General features: G+C 39.9%; 2 pseudogenes across 1 annotated transcript in view; both read right to left on the bottom strand.

Moving 5' to 3' along the window:
• Window positions 1–22,297, bottom strand: part of LOC145507560 (solute carrier family 71 member 2-like) — a 130,618-nt pseudogene that overhangs the window by 49,096 nt on the left and 59,225 nt on the right. The window lies entirely within an intron of this gene.
• Window positions 19,890–20,402, bottom strand: LOC145507562 (uncharacterized protein C8orf88 pseudogene; annotated as a pseudogene).

Below are 22,297 nucleotides of genomic sequence, written 5' to 3'. Positions count from 1 at the left end.
TTGCCAAGAACTTTATTGAATAATGTATTCACCATTTTGTTCCACTTATCTTCTGCCATTTTCCAGGCAACTTCGTAATTCAATCTTACCAAAACTTTTTATCGTTTTGAGCAAAGAACTGTTCCAGGTGACTTCTACAGTCTTTCAGGGAATTCAATTTTTTTTCCATTAAGAGAAGTTTGTATAGACTGAAATAAGTCGAAATCTAAAAGTGCAATGTCTAGCGAATACAGTGGATGAATCAGAACTTCCGAGCCAAGCTCTAACAATTTTTGCCTGGTCATCAAAGAAACATGCATTATCCTGATGGAAGATTATGCATTTTCTGTTTTCTAATTTTGGATGCTTTTCATTGTGTGCTTTCAGTTGGTCTCAATGGGCGCAGTACTTGTTGGAATTAATTGTCTGGTTTTCCATATAGAGCCCATAATAAAGGACTTCCTACCGATCCCGCCATATACATAACATCACCTTCTTTGGATGGAGACCAGCCTTCAGTATGGTTGGTGGTGGTTCATTTCATTTGCCCAGCAATCTTTTCCATTTCACATTATTGTACCATATTCACTTTTCATTGTCCATCACAGTTTTAAAAGCTGGTACATTTTTGTTACATATAAGTAAAGAATCCTGTGTGAAAATGCAGTCAAGAAAGGGTTTTTTTTTTGCTTAACTTATGTGGAACCCAAACATCAAAATGACTGGCATAACCAAGCTGGTACAAATGATTTTCAATGCCTGGTTTGGATATATTTGAGTATGTTGGCTCTCTCCCACGTGGTATAACATTGACTTTGGAGTACCATCCAGCAAGAAATCTCCAGTATGAAACTTGGCAAGCCACTTTTGATACATTCAACAGTCACAGCACCTTTTCCATATACTGCTCAAGTCTTTTCTCTGCATTTCAGTTGTGTTTTTACCTTTCTTGAAATAGTAAAGCATAAAATGTCAAAAAAATGTTGCTTTTTTTCTTTCACCTTCAGTATTAAAATGGCTACAAAAAAGTTCACTAATTTTGATGCTTTTTTAAAAACTCATGCTGCTATGACAACCATCACAATACAATTTAACAAAACTTTCTAATGAAGTTAAAAGCAACTAAATGCAACTAGATAAAAATGGATAAACTGAACTTTTGCATAAACTATGATCCCATAATGTTTAATCAGAAAAAGAAAATCAAGCATATGAACATCGAGACATGTACAAGAATGTTTACAGCAGCATTGTATAAACAATGGAAAAACTAGAAACAAATATTCATAAATTGCACTGCTGCTGCTGCTGCTGCTAAGTCGCTTAAGTCGTGTCCGACTCTGTGCGACCCCATAGACGGCAGCCCACCAGGCTCCCCCGTCCCTGGGATTCTTCAAGCAAGAACACTGGAGTGGGTTGCCATTTCCTTCTCTAGTGCATGAAAGAAAAAAGTGAAAGGGAAGTCGCTCAGTCGTGTCTGACTCTCAGCGACCCCATGGACTGCAGCCTACCAGGCTCCTCCGTCCATGAGATTCTCCATGCAAGAGTACTGGAGTAGGCTGCCATTGCCTTCTCCCCATAAATTGCACTAACAGTGCACAACAGAAAAAAGGAAGCCCCAGAAGACAACATGCATGTTATACATTATGCCCCTTCTTAGAAGTTCAAAAATGACCAGAATCGAATAACATGGACACATCCGTGTGTTTATATATATAATAATGTGACCTAAATCTAGAAAATAATCAAGCAAATAACAAAAAAATTCAGAATTGTAGTTATCTTTGTGGATGGATAGTAGGGAAAGAGATAGGCAAGGAGGACATAGAAATAAATTGTTATTGGCTCATGCAAGGGTTCATCGGTATTCAACACATCCTTAAAAACTATGTTGCAGCAATAAATTTTAAAAACAAAATAAGAAGGATAAAACAAATGGGGGAATGAATGTTTAATTAAATGTTTCATTCCATGAGTGAAACAAATCTATGTATCATGAAGACAGTTATGACTAATCTATTTCTATGCACCTGAAATCCTATGAATTACAAAAATGGGGGAAGAATAGAGTGACTAGTCTCTAACTTCAGACAGTTTATCTCCACAGGTTTTTCAAAAAATGAAATTAAGATGTATCCATAGAAATGATTTCAAATTATCCCTTAATAACATAATTTTCATAGGTTACAAAAGATTTGCCATCGCAGCTAGTGGCATTTGAACTCTACTCACTGTACTGAAAAACAAACAAACAAAAAATAGAAAAGATGAAGGACAACAAATAACTCAAGTGCAAAATCAGTTTTCAGAAAAATCTTTCCTAATAACAAATTTCATAGGGTACAGAGATACAGAAACTTCAAAGAGAATACTAATCAATATTAGAACTATTTAATGATTTGTCATATGCATCATAGAAATATGGTAAAATAGCAAAACAGTCAGTATATTTTAAAAAAATGTTTCTCTGATCCCTCGTGTGTCAAAAACATTTTCTGACAAGAAAAATGTTTCTCTTATCCAGTCTTTTAGCCCCACTTTTTCCCTATTATACACTGTCAGACCAAGGTTGAGAACTTAACAGGTATTTTTCAAACTCCCCTTGTCTATGGGTTTCCTCAGAGTTTTTGCTAGTGGAAAAAAATAGGGTTGGGGGAGCGCTGGTGAGCACTACACCAGTAACTCCAGGACTGCCTTCATTCTGTCAAAGGGACAGTAATTCTGTTCACCTCTGCTGCCCTCAGCTTCATCCTCACCTTGCAGACCTCTGGTCTCCCCTAAAATAGTTCTATATTCAAGATGATCCAAATATGCATTCACTTATGCAGGTAATGTATTCTAGGATTAAGAAATTAACTCTTTAATTTGGCAAGACCATATCCATGTCAATCTTAAAGGAAATCAACCCTAAATATTCATTGGAAGGACTGATGGTGAAGCTTAAACTCCAATAATTTGGCCACCTGATACAAAGAGCTGACTCACTGAGAAAGACTGATGCTGGCAAAGACTGAGGGCAAGAGGAGAAGGGGGCGAAAGAAGATGAGATGGTTGGATGGTATCACCGACTCAATGGACATGAGTTTGCACAAAATTGAAGGACAGGGAAGCCTAGTGTGCTGCAGTCCATGGTGTCCCAAAGAGCTGGACACAATGAGAAACCGAACAACAACAACATATCCATGTATGAATGATAGAACATGGATTTACTGAACTGCACATTAAAATATATAGCTCTAAAGGAATTAGATACGACTGAGCAGCAGGCATGGCAGGGCAATGGAATTTCTGGCAGTATAAGAAACTGTTTCTGGGTAATAAAGCAATGATGCAGGCAGTTCCTCTAAAATTTTTCAATATGTGCTTTTTAAAACTTTTCTACTTTTTCCTATTAAAAAAAGATACTGAAATAGTAAAGTTTTATTAAAGAAATAAGCAAAACAAAACAAGTCAATAATTTCTTTTCTAGTAAGCTAAGGACTAAACCTTTCTAAAATAAAGCAGCTATAAAGAAAACAGCAAACTTTTCCAAACTTTCCAAATTCAAACATTTTTTTTCGGTATATAAATAATTATTCTGCAAAAGACAGTAGCTGTTATCACAACAAACCTAATGCTAGGACTTTTCTGGTGGTCCAAGGGTTCAGAATCCACCTGCCAATGCAGGGGACCTGGGTTTGATGCCTGATCCCGGGAGATTCCACATGCTGTCAGGAAACTAAGCCTGTTAGCCACAGCTACTGACGCCTGCACGCTCTGGAGCCTGTGCTCTGCAACAGGAGATGCCACTGCAATGAGAAGCTGGGAAACTAAGCCTGTGTGCCACAGGTACTGATGCCTGCATGCTCTGGAGCCCACGCTCTGCAACAGGAGATGCCACTGCAATGAGAAGCTGGGAAACTGAGCCTGTGTGGTGCAACTACTGATGCCTGCATGCTCTGGAGCCCGCGCTCTGCAACAGGAGATGCCACTGCAATGAGAAGCTGGAAAACTGAGCCTGTGTGCCACAGCTATTGACGCCTGCATACTCTGGAGCCCGCGCTCTGCAACAGGAGATGCCACCGTAATGAGAAGCTAGCACACTGCAACTAGAAAAAACCTGCACTGCAACAAAGACTCAGCACAGCCAAAAATAATAAAAATAATTTTAATTAGTTAATTATTTAAAAGTATACTGACATTCAGGTCAAGATGGTGGAGTAGAAACACCAGCACGCAACTCCTCCTGTGAGAGCACCAAAATTGCAACTAACTAGCTGTTGAAAAACCATCGACATGAGGACACTTCAGTTCAGTTCAGTCGCTCAGTCGTGTCCGACTCTGCGACCCCATGAATCGAAGCACACCGGGCCTCCCTGATCATCACCAACTCCTGGAGTATACCCAAACCCATGTCCATCGAGTCAGAGATGCCATCCAGCCATCTCATCCTCTGTTGTCCCCTTCTCCTCCTGCCCCCAATCCTTCCCAGCATCAGGGTCTTTTCCAATGAGTCAACCCTTCGCATGAGGTGGCCAAAGTACTGGAGTTTCAGCTTCAACATCAGTCCTTCCAATGAACACTCAGGACTGATCTCCTTTAGGATGGACTGGTTGGATCTTCTTGCAGTCCAAGGGACTCTCGAGAGTCTTCACCAACACCACAGTTCAAAAGCATCAATTCTTTGGCGCTCAGCTTTCTTCACCATCCAACTCTCACATCCATACATGACTACTGGAAAAACCACAGCCTTGACTAGATGGACCTTTGTTGGCAAAGTAATGTCTCTGCTTTTAAATATGCTATCTAGGTTGGTCATAACCTTCCTTCCAAGGAGTAAGAGTCTTTTAATTTCATGGCTGCAGTCACCATCTGCAGTGATTTTGAAGCCCCAAAACATAAAGTCTGACACTGTTTGCACTGTTTCCCCATCTATTTCCCATGAGGTGACAGGACCAGATGCCATGATCTTAGTTTTCTGAATGTTGAGCTTTAAGCCAACTTTTTCACTCTCCTCTTTCACTTTCATCAAGAGGCTCTTTAGTTCTTCGCGGTCTGCCATAAGGGTGGTGTCATCTGCATATCTGAGGCTTTATTGATATTTCTCCTGGCAATCTTGATTCCAGCTTGTGTTTCTTCCAGCCCAGCGTTTCTCATGATGTACTATGCATATGAGTTAAATAAGCAGGGTGACAATATACAGCCTTGACATACTCCATTTCCTATTTGGAACCAGTCTGTTGTTCTATGTCCAGTACTAACTGTTGCTTCCTGACCTGCATACAGGCTTCTCAAGAGACAGGTCAGATAGTCTGGTATTCCCATCTCTTGAAGACTTTTCCACAGTTTATTGTGATCCACACAGTCAAAGGCTTTGGCATACTCAATAAAGCAGAAATAGATGTTCTTCTGGAACTCTCTTGCTTTTTCAATGATCCAGCGGATGTTGGCAATTTGATCTCTGGTTCCTCTGCCTTTTCTAAAACCAGCTTGAACATCTGGAAGTTCATGGTTCACGTATTGTTAAAGCCTGGCTTGGAGAATTTTGAGCATTACTTTACTAGTGTGTGAGATGAGTGCAATTGTGCGGTAGTTTGAGCATTCTTTGGCATTGCCTTTCTTTGGGACTGGAATGAAAACTGACCTTTTCCAGTCCTGTGGCCACTGCTGAGTTTTCCAGATTTGCTGGCATACTGAGTGCTGTAGGATATGAAATAGCTCAACTGGAATTCCATCACCTCCACTAGCTTTGTTTGTAGTGATGCTTTCTAAGCCCACTTGACTTCACATTCCAGGATGTCTGGCTCTAGGTGAGTGATCACACCATCGTGATTATCTGGGTCATGAAGATCTGTTTTGTACAGTTCGTCTGTGTATTCTTGCCAGCTCTTCTTAATATCTTCTGCTTCTGTTAGGTGCATACCATTTCTCTCCCTTATCGAGCCCATCTTTGCATGAAATGTTCCCTTGGTATCTCTAATTTTCTTGAAGAGATCTCTAGTCTTTCCCATTCTGTTGTTTTCTTCTGTTTCTTTGCATTGATTGCTGAGGAAGGCTTTCTTATCTCTCCTTGCTATTCTTTGGAACTCTGCATTCAGATGGGAGTATCTTTCCTTTTCTCCTTTGCTTTTCGCTTCTCTTCTTTTCCCAGCTATTTGTAAGGCCTTCTCAGACAGCCATTTTGCTTTTTTGCATATCTTTTCCATGGGGATGATCTTGATCCCTGTCTCCTGTACAATGTCACGAACCTCTGTCCATAGTTCATCCGGCAATCTGTCTATGAGATCTAGTCCCTTAAAGCTATTTGTCACTTCCACTGTATAATCATAAGGGATTTGATTTAGGTCACACCTGAATGATCTAGTGGCTCTCCCTACTTTCTTCAATTTAATCTGAATTTGGCAATAAGGAGTTCATGATCTGAGCCACATTCAGCTCCCGGTCTTGTTTTTGCTGACTGTATAGAGCTTCTCCATCTTTGGCTGCAAAGAATATAATCAATCTGATCTCGGTGGTGGCCATCTGGTGATGTCCATGTGTAGAGTCTTCTCTTGTGTTGCTGGAAGAGGGTGTTTGCTATGACCAGTGCCTTCTCTTGGCAAAACTCTATTAGAGTTTGCCCTGCTTCATTCTGTACTCCAAGGCCAAATTTGCCTGTTACGCCAGGTGTTTCCTGACTTCCTACTTTTGCATTCCAGTCCCCTATAATGAAAAGGACATCTTTTTTGGGTGTTAGATCTAAAATATCTTGTAGGTCTTCATAGAACCGTTGAAGTTCAGCTTCTTCAGTGTTACTGGTCGGGGAATAGACTTGGATTACCGCGATACTGAATGGTTTGCCTTGGAAATGTACAGAGATCATTCTGTCATTTTTGAGATTGCATCCAAGGACTGCATTTCAGACTCTTTTGTTGACCATGATGGCTACTCCATTTCTTCTAAGGGATTCTTGCTCACAGTAGTAGATATAATGGTCATCTGAGTTAAATTCACCCACTCCAGTCCATTTTAGTTTGCTGATTCCTAGAATGTCAATGTTCAGTCTTGCCATCTCCTGGAACCCATCAAAAAAAGATACTCCTGGAGGACACTGGAACCCACCAAAAAAAGATACCTCATGTCTAAAGACAAAGAAAAAGCCACGATGAGATGCCAGGAGGGGCTCAGTCATGATAAAATCAAATCCTCTACCTGTCAGGTGGGTGACCCACAAGCTGGTGACAGTAATACCAAGCAAGTTTTCCCACTGTTGTGAAGGTTCAGACCTCCACATCAGGCTTCCCAACCTGGGATCTGGCAAAGGAACTGGGAATCCCCAGGGATTCTGACTTTGAAGAACAGCAGGGATTTGATTAGAGGGCTTCCACAGGACTGGGGGAAACAGACTCCACTCCCAGAGGGCACAAACAAAACCTTGTGTGCACCAAGACCTAGGGGAAAGGAGTAGTGACCCCACTGGAGGCTGAACCAGACCTACCTGCTAGTGCTGGAGGGCCTCCTGTGGAGGCATAGGTCAGCAGTGGCTCACCGTGGGAATGGGGGCACTGGCAGCAGCAGTCCTGGAAGTGGACTCTTGGTATAAGTCCTCCTGGAGGTTGCCACTAACGTTACCAGAGAGGTGGCTAGCCTCAGGCTAAAAAACAAACAGGGAAGGAGCACAACTCCACCACCCATCAGCAGACAACTGAATTAAAGTGTTACTGAGCATGGCCCACCATAGCAAGACCCAGTTTTCCCCTACCCATCAGAAGTTTATACAAGCCTCTTAGCCAACTCCATCAGAGGGCAGACAGAGGAAGCAAGAATAATCACTATTCCACAGTTGCTAGACGAAAAACCACATTACAGGAAGTTAATCAGCATGAAAAAGCAGAAAGTTATGTCCCAGATCAAGGGACAAGATAAAACACCAGAAAAACAACTAAATGAAGATAGGCAAGGAGGCCTGGCATGCTGCAGTCCATGGGGTCACAAAGAGTCAGACACAACTGAGCAGCTGAAGTGAACTGAATTGAATATTCCAGAGAAAGAATTCAGAATAATGATAGTGAAGATGATCCAGGATCTTGGGAAAACAATGGAGAAGATGTAGGAATTGATTGCCAAAGACCTGGAAGAAACGAAGAACAAAAGAACAGAGATGAACAATAAACTAGAAGGAACCAATAGCCAAATAACTGAGGCAGGAAAATGGAGGACAGAATGGTCAAAATCACTGCCACAGAACAGACTACAGAAAAAAGAATGAAGAGACCTCTAGACAACAATAAACGCACCAACATTCACATTATAGGTGTCCCAAAAGGAGAAAAGAGAGAAAGGACCCAAGAAAATATTTGAAGAAATACTAGCTGAAAACTTTCTTAACATGGGAAAGGAAATTGTCAAGTCTAGGCAGCACACAGAGTCTAAGGCAGGATAAACCCAAGGAGGAAAACACTGAGATACACAGCAATCAGTATGACAAAAATTAAAAACAAAGATAAAATATTAAAAGCAACAAGGGTAAAATGACAAATAACATACAAGGGAACTTGCACAAGGTTATAAGCTAGTTTCTCATAGAAACTGTGCAAGCTAGAAGGGAATGGCACGATATATTTAAAGTGATGAAAGAACCTACAACCAAGAATACTCTACCCAGCATGACTCTTATTCAGATTTGATGAAGAAATCAAAAGCTTTCCAGACAAGCAAAAGAATTTAGCACCACCATACCAGCTTTACAATCAATGCTAAAGGAACTTTTCTCTAGGTAGGAAACAGAAGGAAAAGACCAGCACAAAATAAACCCCAAACAATTAAGAAAATGGTAATAGGATCATGTTGTTGTTCAGTCGCCCAGTCATGTCCAACTCTTTGTAACCCCATGAACTGCAGCACACCAGGTCTCCATGGCCCTCACCATCTCCCAGAGTTTCCCCAAGTTCATGTCCATGCCTCATTGATACCATCCAGCCATCTCATCCTCTGATGCCTTCTTCTCCTTCTGTCCTCAATCTTTTCCAGTATCAAGGACTTATTTTAAATGAGTCAGATCTTCACATCAGGTAACCAAAATACTGAAGCTTTAGCTTCAGCATCAATCCTTCCAATGAGTATTCAGGGTTGATTTCCTTTAAGACTGACTGGTTTGATCTCTTTGTTGTCCAAAGGACTCTCAGAAGTCTTCTCCAGCACCACAGCTCGAAGGCATCAGTTCTTTGACGCTCTCCCTTCTTTAAGGTCCAATTCTGACAACTCTGCATGACCCCTGGGAAGACCAGAGCCTTGATCATATGGACCTTTGTAGGCAGAGTGATGTCTCAGCTTTTCAACACACTGCGTAGGTTTGTCATAGGATCAGACATATCAATAATTACCTTAAATGATAAGGGATTGAATGCACCAACCAAAAGACACAGACTGGCTGGGCAGATGAAAACATGTGCATGTATGAACCTCTATTAACACATCACTCTACTTAACTCCAAATTGTATGTTATTATTTAGTATTTTTAGGTTAATCATGTTTCCATTATGGCTTGCAATTGTAATTATCTTCTATTTTTGTCTGGCTATTGATACTAAAAACTTGATAAACATCTTCTACTATTGTGATTTTTGCTTAATACCATAATTGTATCATGACTGGTCAACAGAAAATAATAGAATTCTTTATCACTAAAACTATCACTTATTAGAAAAACCTGCAATCATTTTTTAAAATCCAGATGCATATCAGAATTATCTTGGAATTCTTTGAAAACTACAAATGCACATATGTTGCTTTTTCTCCTGCAAAGTTTCAGATGTGTTTCTAATGAGCAGACAAGCTTAAGAACAACTGGACTATATTACAATCTTTCACTTTTATCTAGCATGTTTCATTTTTTTCTATTTCACGCTCAGTGCTCCCATTTCATTTAGTTTATGCTTTCCAATTTCTCCATCTATCTTTTTTTGATGTTCTTTCTCAAGCCGTTACCAATCACAGTAGAAAAGCTTTTGTATACACACACACACATACATATATATTACTATGTATAATAAAATACATATATGTTTTAGAAAACTTACAAATTTTTGCCCAGTTAAAAAATTTGATATTTTGAGTACACTTGTGTGACTTAGTATGAATAGAATGCTAGACTTCTAATTAATATTCATTCAAAAATTTGATACTGTTTATATATTTTGGCATCTAGTATTACTGTTAAAAGTTTAATTTATTGTCGTGTGTGTGTGTGTGTGTTAGTTGCTCAGTCATATACAACTGTTTGTGACCCCATGGATTGTAGCCTGCCAGGTTTCTCTGTGCAGTAATTAAAAAAATAATTTTGAATGAGGCTTGAAGCTTCTAATCCAATTCTGAGAATATAAAGAAATATTATGTTGTTTAAAAAAAAAACCAGGGGATTAACATGTGATATAGTATTAACGAAAGTACAGATTTTGTTCAAATCTTAGAAAATTTTATGTTTGTGTCCCTTATTTGTTTTCATACCTTATTCAAGACCCCACATTGTGTTTAATTGCAGTGAACAGTTCCAGCTGCATGCAACAAATTCTGGTAAATTCTTTTTATTTTTATTCTATCACAAATATTTTCTAGTTTTCATTGTCATGGCATCTTAGATATACCCCTCACTTAAAAGTAGACATGTAATTTCCAAATACATGGGATATTTTTAAGTATCTATTATATTAATTTCTCATTTAAATGCTTTCTTCTCTGCAATCACCCTCTATGTTTTTTCAGCCTTCTAATTTTATTGAGGTGTTCAATGGCTAAGTCAAAGATCTCTCCTAGTAAATGTCACACTAGACTTGAAAATATGTGGTTTATTTTAAAATATCTTTTGATATTGACCACTAACATAACTTCACAGTAACAAGAAAACAGTCTGTATGATTTCAATACCTTTAGACCATGAAATTTCTGCACCTGGTCTTATGTCTCTGGATATGTTCCAGTATCTCCTAATTTATAGCCTATGGGAACTTGAATACAATTTGGATCCTACCGTTATGTGAAAACTGTATAAATCTCAATTATGTCAAACTGGTTCATAATGGTTTTCAGGCCTATTATATTCTCTACTTCTCTGTGCAGTGGAGTGCTCACTCACTCAGTCGTGCCTGAATCTATGCTGCCCCATGGACTGTAGCACACCAGGCTCCTCTGTCCATGGGATTCTCTGGGTAACATTACTGGAGTGGGTTGCCATGACCTCCTCCAAGGGATCTTCCCAACTCAGGTATAAAACCCAAGTCTCTCACATCTCCTGCATTGGCAGGAGGGTTCTTTACCACTAGTACAACCTGGAAAGCCTCTGTACATTCATTCTATTAATTTCTGAGGGTTTGATATCAAAACTCCAATGAAAAATCTTAATTCATCTACTTAAAACAAAAAATTGTAATATATAGTGGAATTATATGTAACTTTTTCCAGTATTTTCCAAGTCTCCTGTAAATGTGTTATCATATTTTATAACTTAAAAATAAAAATTAAAAAAACTAACAAAGTATATTAAATATCTCAAATAAGATCCAAGTTTTAATTTTAAATATCTTTCTATGCTAAAAATTTCAAGAAGGATACTGCCTTTATTCTTGAGAAGGAATACAATAAACAAAAAATATAATGGCATTTGCTTATCTCTTAAAAAAAATATAAAAGAAAACTTTAGAAACTTAGAACTGAATTGACACCCAGAACAATGAAGCTAATAAATATCTGTATGGATCTATGTATATTACATATGTATATATTATACACACACACATTACATTCAAACGTACACATATCTGTTTTCTACTTCCACATCAAGTATCACTGATAGAACAGAAAAAAATATGAATCTAATTTAGAGCATTTTCTGAAACACTTCTGGATGATACAGAGCAGATGGGAAAAGGCTTTATGAAGAGTTGAAATAAGAGTCACATGTTAAGGTGAAAAAGATCTTTTAGGTAAATTTTTTCAGGATTCAGGGGGACCAAAAAACAAAACTGGAGAAGGATGCCATTCATAATTCAATAGGTTAATAAAAGGTTACAAAATAAGTCCCTGGTATCTTGCTCTCACAGCTGCTGACCTCTCCATCTGTCCCCAAGATAACAATCATTTAAGTATAGTTCTCTGAAGTGGGACATGTAAATGGGATACGTGCAGAACTGAATGGGGGTGGGATACAAAATTTATAGTCTTCCAGGTCACTTCTGGCTTCCAAGAGTGGCATATAACCCTATCATCACTTCAGAAACTACTTCAGTACTATAGAGGAAATCCCAGAACATCCACACTCTCAGAGCTCCTACAAGCAGTGCTTGCATGCAGCACCACAGAACAGAGATTTCCACCTGAGTTGGAGAAAAATACTCTGGCTACCAGAGGTGTCTAGGCCATGGGTGGCAAACTGACAAACTAACATGCTTTTTCACTCATAACTTATTTTCCAAGCGAGCTGGTTGTCAATATGTAAATCACAGGAAATTTAACCAAACTATATATAAATTTTCTGGCATTTCATAGGAACGCATAAGGTTTCAAAACATGGGGACTGAATCGCAATGTCACCAACTGTCTAAGTAGATAGCGGCTGCTGCAGTAGAAAGAGCATGTATTCCAACAATAATACAAACCTATTCTTACCCCACTTCTCACATTTACAACATTTGGGTAGCCCCAGAAGACATTTCTTTTCACAACCGCTGAACTACCCTCTCATTTGTAAATATAAAATACATAAAATTCATCAAAAGAATTTGAAGAAAACCACTGGAAGACACAAAAAAAGAATACAGGAAATAAAAGATAATCTACCTCATTGTCAAATAACCAAATCATAGTAGGAAACAAAAGGAAGCTTTAAAATAAGTTTACGTGTCCTCCAAAAGATTCAAGGGGATGCCACACGCATTCAATCTGTTGCAGAAGGACCAGCACCAAACAAAGCAAAGCATCAAACAAGTAAGGAAAGTCTGCATTAAAGAATTGATTATAAGGAGAGAACAAGATGGCAGAGGAGTACGTGGACGTGGAGTACATCTCTCTCCACGGATACATCAGGAATACACGTTCAGATGCAGAACTGCATGCAGAATACCAGCTGAGAGAGGACAGGAGTACCTGACCAGTGGAAAAGAATATACAGAACCACGCAAAACTCAATAGGATCATGACACTAGGGGGAAAAACAGGAGTGTTACTAGGACTCGGCAGCTGAGGGAACTGAAGTAAGAGTCCAGTCCCCACATTGGGGCAATTGTCTTGAGTCAGAGGAAAAACATTTAAGGCTGAGAGTGAAACAGCTGATCTGTGGCAGCCTAAAAGGAATGAGAATCAGACAGTCCTTGCCACAGACATACATACCTTGGACAGGGATGCAGGTGCCCTAGAAGGCGCAGTGGCTGGGAGATGGAGTTTAGGGATTGTGGCGCAATCCCAGGGTGAGGGCTGTTGTTGACCGTGCAGAGATGGATTGAGGGGATGTGAGGGAGGAGACTGTGGTGGGAAATGCCTGCAGAGGAAAGCCAGGCAGCCAAGGGAGAAAGGCAATACTGCTGAGTCACGAGTAGGGAGTGGAGCCATCACCATAGCCTCTCTCTAATAGAGAGGCTGGACAATCAAACACCTTACGCACTGAACTACAAAGTAGGACCCTACCCAGGATGCTCCTTTAAGTGACTGATGGTCTGAACTACAGAGTAGGACCTCACCCAGGGCACCCCTTTAAGTGCTTGACGAACTGATCTACTGGGTAGGACCCCAGTCAGGGGGGCCCCCTCTATGTGCCTGATGTGCCGAACAACAGAGAAGGACTCCAGGCAAGGGAGACCTCTAAGTGCTTGAATGGGCAGAGTTATGGAGATACATTATGCGGAATGCTGGGCTGGATGATGATGCAGAAGCTGGAATCAAGATTGCTGGGTGAAATACCAATAATCTCAGATATGCAGATGACACAACCCTTATGAAGAAAGCTAAGAGGAACTAAAGAGCCTCTTGATGAAAGTGAAAGACGACAGTGAAAAAGTTGGCCTAAGACTCAACATTCAGAAAACTAAGATCATGGCATCAAGTCCCATCTCTTCATGACAAATAGATAGGGAAACAATGGAAACAGTGAGAGACTTTCTTTTTTTGGGCTCCAAAATCACTGCAGATGGTGACTGCAGCAATGAAATTAAAAGACCCTTGCTCCTTGGAAGAAAAGCTACGCCAGCTAAACAGCATATTAAAAAGCAGAGACATTACTTTGTCAACAAAGGCCTGTCTAGTCAATGCTATGGTTTTTCCTGTATTCATATATGGATGTCAGAGTTGGAAGGACTGATGTTGAAGCTGAAACTCCAATATTTCGCCGACCTGATGCGAATAGCTGACTCATTTGAAAAGACCCTCACGTGGGGAAAGATTTAAGGCAGGAGGAGAAGGGGACGACAGAGGATGAGATGGTTGGATGGCATCACCGACTTGATGGACATGGCTTTGGGTAAACTCCGGGAGTTGGTGATGGACAGGGAGGCCTGGCATGCTGCGGTTCATGGGGTTGCAAAGAGTCGGACACGACTAAGCAACTAAACTGAACTGAACGCAATCACATTCAAAATTTCCAGCAAGTCATTTTGTGAATATTGAAGAGTTGATTACACAATTTATATGGATACAGAAAAGGCCTATAACAGCCAAGGCAATCTTTTTTAAAAAATAAATTCTTTATTATTATTTTTTACACATACTTTTATCTATTCTCCCCCAGTCTCCCCACTGTTCCCAGCTATAGCCAAGGCAGTCCTGAGGAAGAAGAACCAAGTCACATAAGTTATAGAAGATATCAAGAAATGCTAAAGAAATCAACATAGCATAGTACTGACACAGGATATATACAAAAATAGAATATAAAACCCAGAAAATAAATCCGTGTGAATATAACTGTCTGATTTATGATAAAGTTGACACATGGAGTGCGGAAAGATTTTTTTTAATAAACGATGCTGGTTCAACCATACATTAATATGAACCAAAATGAATCGACCCTTATAAAATATGAAACTGGTTCATGAAAAAATCACAGACTGAGAATTGGTATGAAAGATCTGTGTGTGAAAAACAAACAAATAAATCTTGGGGGAAGAAGAAAGTTTCTTTTTTAAAATTTTTACTGGAGTATAGTTCCTTTACAATCTTGTGTTAGTTTCTACTGTACAAAAAAGTCAATTAGCTACACATGTGCCCCCTCTTTTTTGGATTTCCTCTCCATTTAGGTCACCACAGAGCACTGAGTAGAGTTCCCTGTGCTATAAAGTAGGTTCTCATTAGTGGAAGAAAGTTTCCTAAACAAGATTTTAAAAAAGCAACTAAACATACGAAGAAAAAAAAAAATCAGTAAACTGAACTGTGTAAAGATTATGAACTTCTGTTCATCTGAAGACACTATTAAGAGAATGAAAAAGTAATTCAAGGAGGGAAAAAAGACGTTATCAATAAATATGTGAGTGTTCAAAAATAAACAAACATTTTGCTGTTACTGTTGTTCAGTCCCTAAGTGTGTCTGACTCTGCAACCCCAAGAACTGCAGCATGCCAGGCTTCTCTGTCCTTCACTATATCATGCTGCTGCTGCTGCTAAGCTGCTTCAGTCATGTCTGACTCTGTGTGTCCCCATAGATGGCAGCCCACCAGGTTCCTCTTTCCCTGGGATTTTCCAGGCAAGAACACTGGAGTGGATTGCCATTTCCTTCCCCACTATATCATGGAGGTTGCTCAAACTGATGTCCACTGAGTTGCTGATGCTATCTAACTATCTCATCCTCTGAATGTCTAAGGTTGTTGATACTCCTCCCAGCAATCTTGATTAAAGCTTGTGTTCCATCCACTCTGGCATTTCCCATGATGTACTCTGTGTGCATATAAGTTAAATAAGCAGAATGACATTATACAGCCTTGTTCATTTCCCGATTTTGAACCAGTCAGTTGTTCTATGTCCGATTCTATCTGTTGCCTCTTGACCCACATTTAGGTTTCTCAGGAGACAGGCAAGGTCACCTGGTACTCCCACCTCTTTAAGAATTTTCCATAGTTCTTTCCCATTCTATTATTTTCTTCTATTTCTTTGCACTGTTTGTTCACTTAAGAAGGCCTTCTTTTCTCTCGTTGCTATTCTCTAGAACTCTGCATTCAGCTGGGTGTTATCCTCCCTTTCTTGTTTTTTGCTTCTCTTCTTTCTTCGGGTATCCAGTAAGCCTCCTCAGACAACAATTTTGCCTTCTTGTATTTCTTTTTCTTTGGGATGGTTTTGGTCATGGCCTCCTATACAACATTACAAATCTCCATCTACAGTTCTTTAGCACTCTGTTATCAGATCTAATCCCTTGAATCTATTCATCACCTCTACTGTATAACCATAAGGGATCTGATTTAGGTCATACTTAAATGGCAAGAGTAAACATCAACATTTTAGGAATCAGTGAACTAAAATGGACTAGAATGGGTGAATTTAATTCAGATGATCATTATATCTACTACTGTGGGCAAGAATCCCTTAGAAGAAAAAGAGTAGCCCTCATAGTCAACAAAAGATCTGAAAAGATCTGCACCAGTTCCTGGGTGCAATCTCAAAAACGACAGAATGATCTCTGTTCGATCCCAAGGAAAACCATTCAATATCACAGTAATCCAATCTATGCCCCAACCAGTAATGCCGAAGAAGTTGAAGTTGAATGGTTCATGATGATCTACAAGACCTTCTAGAACTAACACTAAAAAAAGATGTCCTCTCATCACAGGGGACTGGAAAGCAAAAGTTGGAAATCAAGAGACACCTGGATAAACAGGCAAGTTTGGCTTTGGAGTACAAAATGAAGCAGGGCAAAGGCTAACAAGAGTTTTGCCAAGAGAATGCACTAGTCATAGCAAACACCCTCTTCCAACAACACAAGAGATGACCATATATATGGACATCACCAGATGGTCAATACCAAAATCAGATTATCTTCTTTGTAGCTGAAGATGTAGAAGCTCTATACAGTCAGCAAAAACAAGACCAGGAGCTGACTGTGGCTCAGATCATGAACTCCTTATTGCCAAATTCAGACTTAAATTGAAGACCATAGGGAAAACCACTAGACCATTCAGGTATGACCTAAATCAAATCCCTTATGATTATACAGTGGAAGTGACAAATAGGTTAAAGGGATTAGATCTGGTAGACAAAGTGCCTGAAGAACTACAGACCAAGGTTTGTGACATTACACAGGAGGCAGTGATCAAGACCATCCTCAAGAAAAAGAAATGCAAAAAGGCAAAATGGTTGTCTGAGGAGGCCTTACAAATAGCTGAGAAAAGAAGAGAAGTGAAAGGCAAAGCAGAAAAGGAAAGACAAACTCATCTTTACGCAGAGTTCCAAAAACAGCAAAGAGAGATAAGAAAGCCTTCCCAAGTGATAGAAAATGCAAAGAAAGAGAGAAAAACAATAGAATGAGAAAGACTGGAGATTTCTTCAAGAAAATCAGAGATACCAAGGGAACACTTCATGCAAGAATGGGCACAATAATTGACATAAACAGCAAGGAATGAACAAAGCTATGGTTTTTCTAGTTGTCATGTATGGATGTGAGAGTTGAACCATAAAGAAAGCTGAGCACCAAAGAATTGATGCTTTTGAACTGTGGTGTTGGAGAAGACTCTTAGAGTCCCTTGGGCTGCAAGAAGATCAAACCAGTCAATCCAAAAGGAAATCAGTACTAAATATTCATTGGAACAGCTGATGCTGAAGCTAAAGCTCCAATACTTTGGCCACCTGATGCAAAGCACTGACTCACTGGAAAAGGGTACGACAGAGGATGAGATGGTTGGATAGCATCACCGACTCAATGGACATGATGAGGAAGCTCTGGGAGTTGGTGATGGACAGGGAAGCTTGGCTGCTGCCGTCTATGGGTCACAAAGAGTCGGACATGACTGAGCAACTGAACTGATCTTAATGGCCTAGTGGTTTTCCCTACTTTCTTCAATTTAAGTCTGAATTATGCAATAAAGAACTCATGATCTGAGCCACAGTCAACTCCATGTTTTGTTTTTGTATATAAGTTCTCCAATTTTGGCTGCAAAGAACATAATCAACCTGATTTCGGTATTGACCATTTGGTGATGTCCATGTGTAGAGTCGTCTCTTGGGTTGTTGGAAAGGGTGTTTACTATAACCAGTGTGTTCTCTTGGCAAAAGTCTGCTAGTCTTTGTCCTGCTTCATTTTGTACTCCAACACTAAACTTGCCAGTTACTCCAGGTATCTCTTGACTTCCTACTTTTGCATTCCAATTTCCTATAATGAAAAGGACATCTTTTTCTGCTGTTCTGGAATATCTTGTAGGTCTTCATAGAAGTGGTCAACTTCAGCTTCTTTCACATCATTGGTTGGGACACACACTTGGATTACTGTGATGCTGAATAAGGCTTGCCTTGGAAACAAACAGATTATTCTGTTGTTTTTGAGACTACACCCAAGTACTGCATTTCCGACTCTTCTGTTGAATATGAGAGATACTCCATTTCTTCTAATGGATTCTTGCCTATAGTAGTAAATATGATGGTCATCTGAATTAAATTTGTCCATTCCTATTCATATTCATTCAGTAAGTGCTAAGATGTCAATGTTCAATCTTGCCATCTCCTGGTTAACCACATCCAATTTATCTTAATTCATGGATCTAACATTCCAGATTCCTATGCAATATTTATTGTATTATTGGACTTTACTTTCTGCACCAGACACATTCAAAGCTGAACATTATTCCTGCTTCAGCCCAGACACTTCATTCTTAGTGCAGCTATCAGTAATTGCCCTCCACTCTTCTGTAGTAGTATATTGGACACCTTCCAATTTGGGTGGCTCATCTTCCATGTCATATCTTTTTGCCTTTTTATACTGTCCCTGGGGTTCCCCAGGCAAGAATACTGTAGTGGGTTGCAATTTTCTTCTCCACTGGATCACGTCCTGTCAGAACTCTTCAATATGTCCGTCCATCTTGAGTAGCCATGCAGTGCATGGTTCATAAACTCATGGAGTTACACAAGCCCCTTTGACACAGCAAGGCTGTGATCCATGAAGGGAAAACAAACGTACATACATTTAAAAAAACCCAGAACTTATACCTAGAATATATAAAGAAATCCTACACATGGGCTCCAAAATCACTGCAGATGGTGATTGCAGCCATGAAATTAAAAGACGCTTACTCCTTGGAAGGAAAGTTATGACCAACCTAGACAGCATATTAAAAAGCAGAGACATTACTTTGCCAACAAAGGTCTGTCTAGTCAAGGCTATGGTTTTTCCAGTGGTCATGTATGTATGTGAGAGTTGGACTATAAAGAAAGTGAAAGTGAAGTCGCTCAGTCGTGTCCGACTCTTAGCGACCCCACGGACTGCAGACTACCAGGCTCCTCCGTCCATGGGATTTTCCAAGCAAGAGTACTGGAGTGGGGTGCCATCACCTTCTCCGACTGTTCATTGAACACCCTGAATTATTCTAAGCCCTAGGGAGATTGTAAAGATCCTTTCAAGTGCTAGTATGAAGTCAGTGGGAAACAGAACAAAAGCAACTTTAAAGCAACAAGAAATTCTGTATCATGTATACATCATAGCAAATACTTTATATTTGTGAATCTTTACAGCTTACATTTCCATTCCATTATTACAAGTGGTGAAAAACAAAAATTGCAAGTAGCATTCAAATTGTAAATACACAGTCGTCCCATTTCACTAACCAAATTCTTACTTTTCAGTGTTACTTCCCAATTTATGCAGGAAACTGCCTACAAAGCTGAAACTGATTAGAAAATTTTTAAGGTTTAAAATCTCTTTCTCATTTTAGGAGAAACCAAATACCCAACCATCAAAATTAAAAATAAATTGAATTGGCACAGTCCAATACAGTTATTGTTACTAGATCCACTTCATTTGCAGGTGTCCAAAATAGAAAATGAATAATTCTTTATCTTCAAATACATATGTTCTTAAAATGCTACTTAAAGCTTTGGTTGTTTTCTGGTTTTTGAAGTACAATGGGATGATCAGGCAGAAAGTCTGGTTTTTTTCTGCAGATGGAAACACTTGAGAGCTTCTACAGGAAATCTCTGCTGTATTTGATTCTCTCTTTTTTAACTGGAGAATGATGTTCATTAAGACCTTGAGAAAAGGCTTGCATTCCATTCGTCTTACATCTGCTAACTCCAGTTTGTAAGTACTGGGTGTTGCATGGATATTCATTCTGAAAGTTGAAAGGGAATACTGCTTCAGGTGGAGAAGTCAGATGACAAATAGCCTTGCTGGTTGAAGCGGTTTACCAATCAACTTTTTGGTTTCCATTATCATAAAGATCTTGAGGTTCCATACGCCTGAAGATCCTGGAGGATTTCGGGGCCAGCAGCCGCATCGCGGCGCTCAGTCCAGACACGACCGCGGAGCGCCGGGGGTGCCCGTCTGGGAACGGCTCTGCGGCTTGCTCGAGGCCGGGATTGGCAGCCGCGGGGTGGGGCAGACGGCAGCCCCCAAAGCTGAGCACCAAAGAATTGATGCTTTTGAACTGTGGTGCTGGAGAAGACTCTTGAGAGTCCCTTGGACTGCAAGGAGATCCAACCAGTCCATCCTAAAGGAGATCAGTCCTGGGTGTTCATTGGAAGGACTGATGTTGAAGCTGAAACTCCAATACTTTGGCCACCTCATGCGAAGAGCTGACTCACTGGAAAAGACCCTGATGCTGGGAAGGATTGGGGGCAGGAGGAGAAGGGGACAACAGAGGATGAGATGGTTGGATGGCATCACTGACTCGATGGACATGGGTTTGGGTGGACTCTGGGAGTTGGTGATGGACGGGGAGGTCTGGTGTGCTGCAGTTCGTGGGGTCGCAAAGAGTCGGACACAACTGAGCGATTGAACTGAACTCAAAACAAGAAAAGAATAGACAACACAATTATTTAAAATGGATGAAATACTGAGCTGACACTTCACAAAGATAGTCACAAGACAAATATATATAAAGGACGTTAACTTCATTGATCATTAGGAAGATGGAAAATAGGGCCACACTGTACACATCAGAATCATTAACAATGAAATACCAATTGTGAGTGAAGATGTAGAGCCTGGTTTACTGGAGGGTAAATTGATTCAACAACTCTGGAAACTTTGGGCAGTATATAGCAAACTGAACAAAACTCTGCAGTTTATTCCTAGGTAGAAAGAAGTTTAACGTATACACATTCACCAACAGACATATACAGGAAATACCGTAAAACCAATATGTGTAATAGGCAAACAGAGGGAACCCAAATGTCCATCAACAATAGAATTTGGATTTCTGTGGTTTGCCAAAAGGAGTCACAGGACTCAGAAACTGTTACACTCACAGTTACAATTTAACAAAATTGCTCAGAACTGAAAAATCACTGTTGTTGCCTGAAGTTGAATAGCTTAATAAGTAAGTGCTTCTCAGTTTGTTGTGTGCCTCTGGTTGAATTCCAGAGTAATGAAATGGTTGTTTGTGATTGTTTTGTCCAGCTTTATTAGGACAGAATTTGTTGACCTTCTGTTCTGTCATACCAAAGTGAAAATTCTGATGGTAAAATTCTGAAAAAAGTGAAAATTCTGGTGGCGCAGGTGGGATGAACTTCACCTCCAAGTCCCTTGACACTTGTGACAATTCAAGTATGATGAGAGTCCCAAATGGAAAAAATAGAAAGGGCAGCAAAAATATTTGAAACAATAATGGCCAAAACTTCGCAAATTTGATTAAAATATATATATATATATATATATATATATACATATATATATATACACACACACACACACACATATATGGGAGTGGGTTGCCAGTTCCTTCACCAGGGGATCTTTCCTATCCAGGGAATGAACCCATATTTCCTACATCCACCTGTACTGGCAGGTGGGTTCTTTACCACTAGCACCAGCTCAGTTCACTTCAGTCACTCAGTCATGTCTGACTCTTTGCGACTCCATGGAACATAGCACACCAGGCTTGTCCATCATCAACTCCCGGAGCTTGCTCAAACTCATGTCCACCAAACTGGTGATGACATCCAACCATCTCATCCTCTGTCATCCCCTTCTCCTCCTGCCCCCCGTCTATCCCAGCATCAAGGTCTTTTCCAGTGAGTCAGTTCTTCGTATCAGGTGGCCAAAGTATTGAAGCTTCAGCTTCAGCATCAGTTCTTCCAGTGAATACTCAGGACTGATTTCCTTAGGACTGACTGGCTTGATCTCCTTGTAGTCCAAGGGACTCTCAAGAGTTTTCTCCAACACCACAGTTGAAAAGTATAAATGGATTG

Source organism: Giraffa tippelskirchi, chromosome 1 (assembly GCF_054371585.1).
Source record: "Giraffa tippelskirchi isolate mGirTip1 chromosome 1, T2T-mGirTip1v1.2.pri, whole genome shotgun sequence".
NCBI lineage: Eukaryota > Metazoa > Chordata > Mammalia > Artiodactyla > Giraffidae > Giraffa > Giraffa tippelskirchi.
Note: the sequence above shows the minus strand (reverse complement) of the source record. Positions and strands in the feature narration are given on the sequence as shown.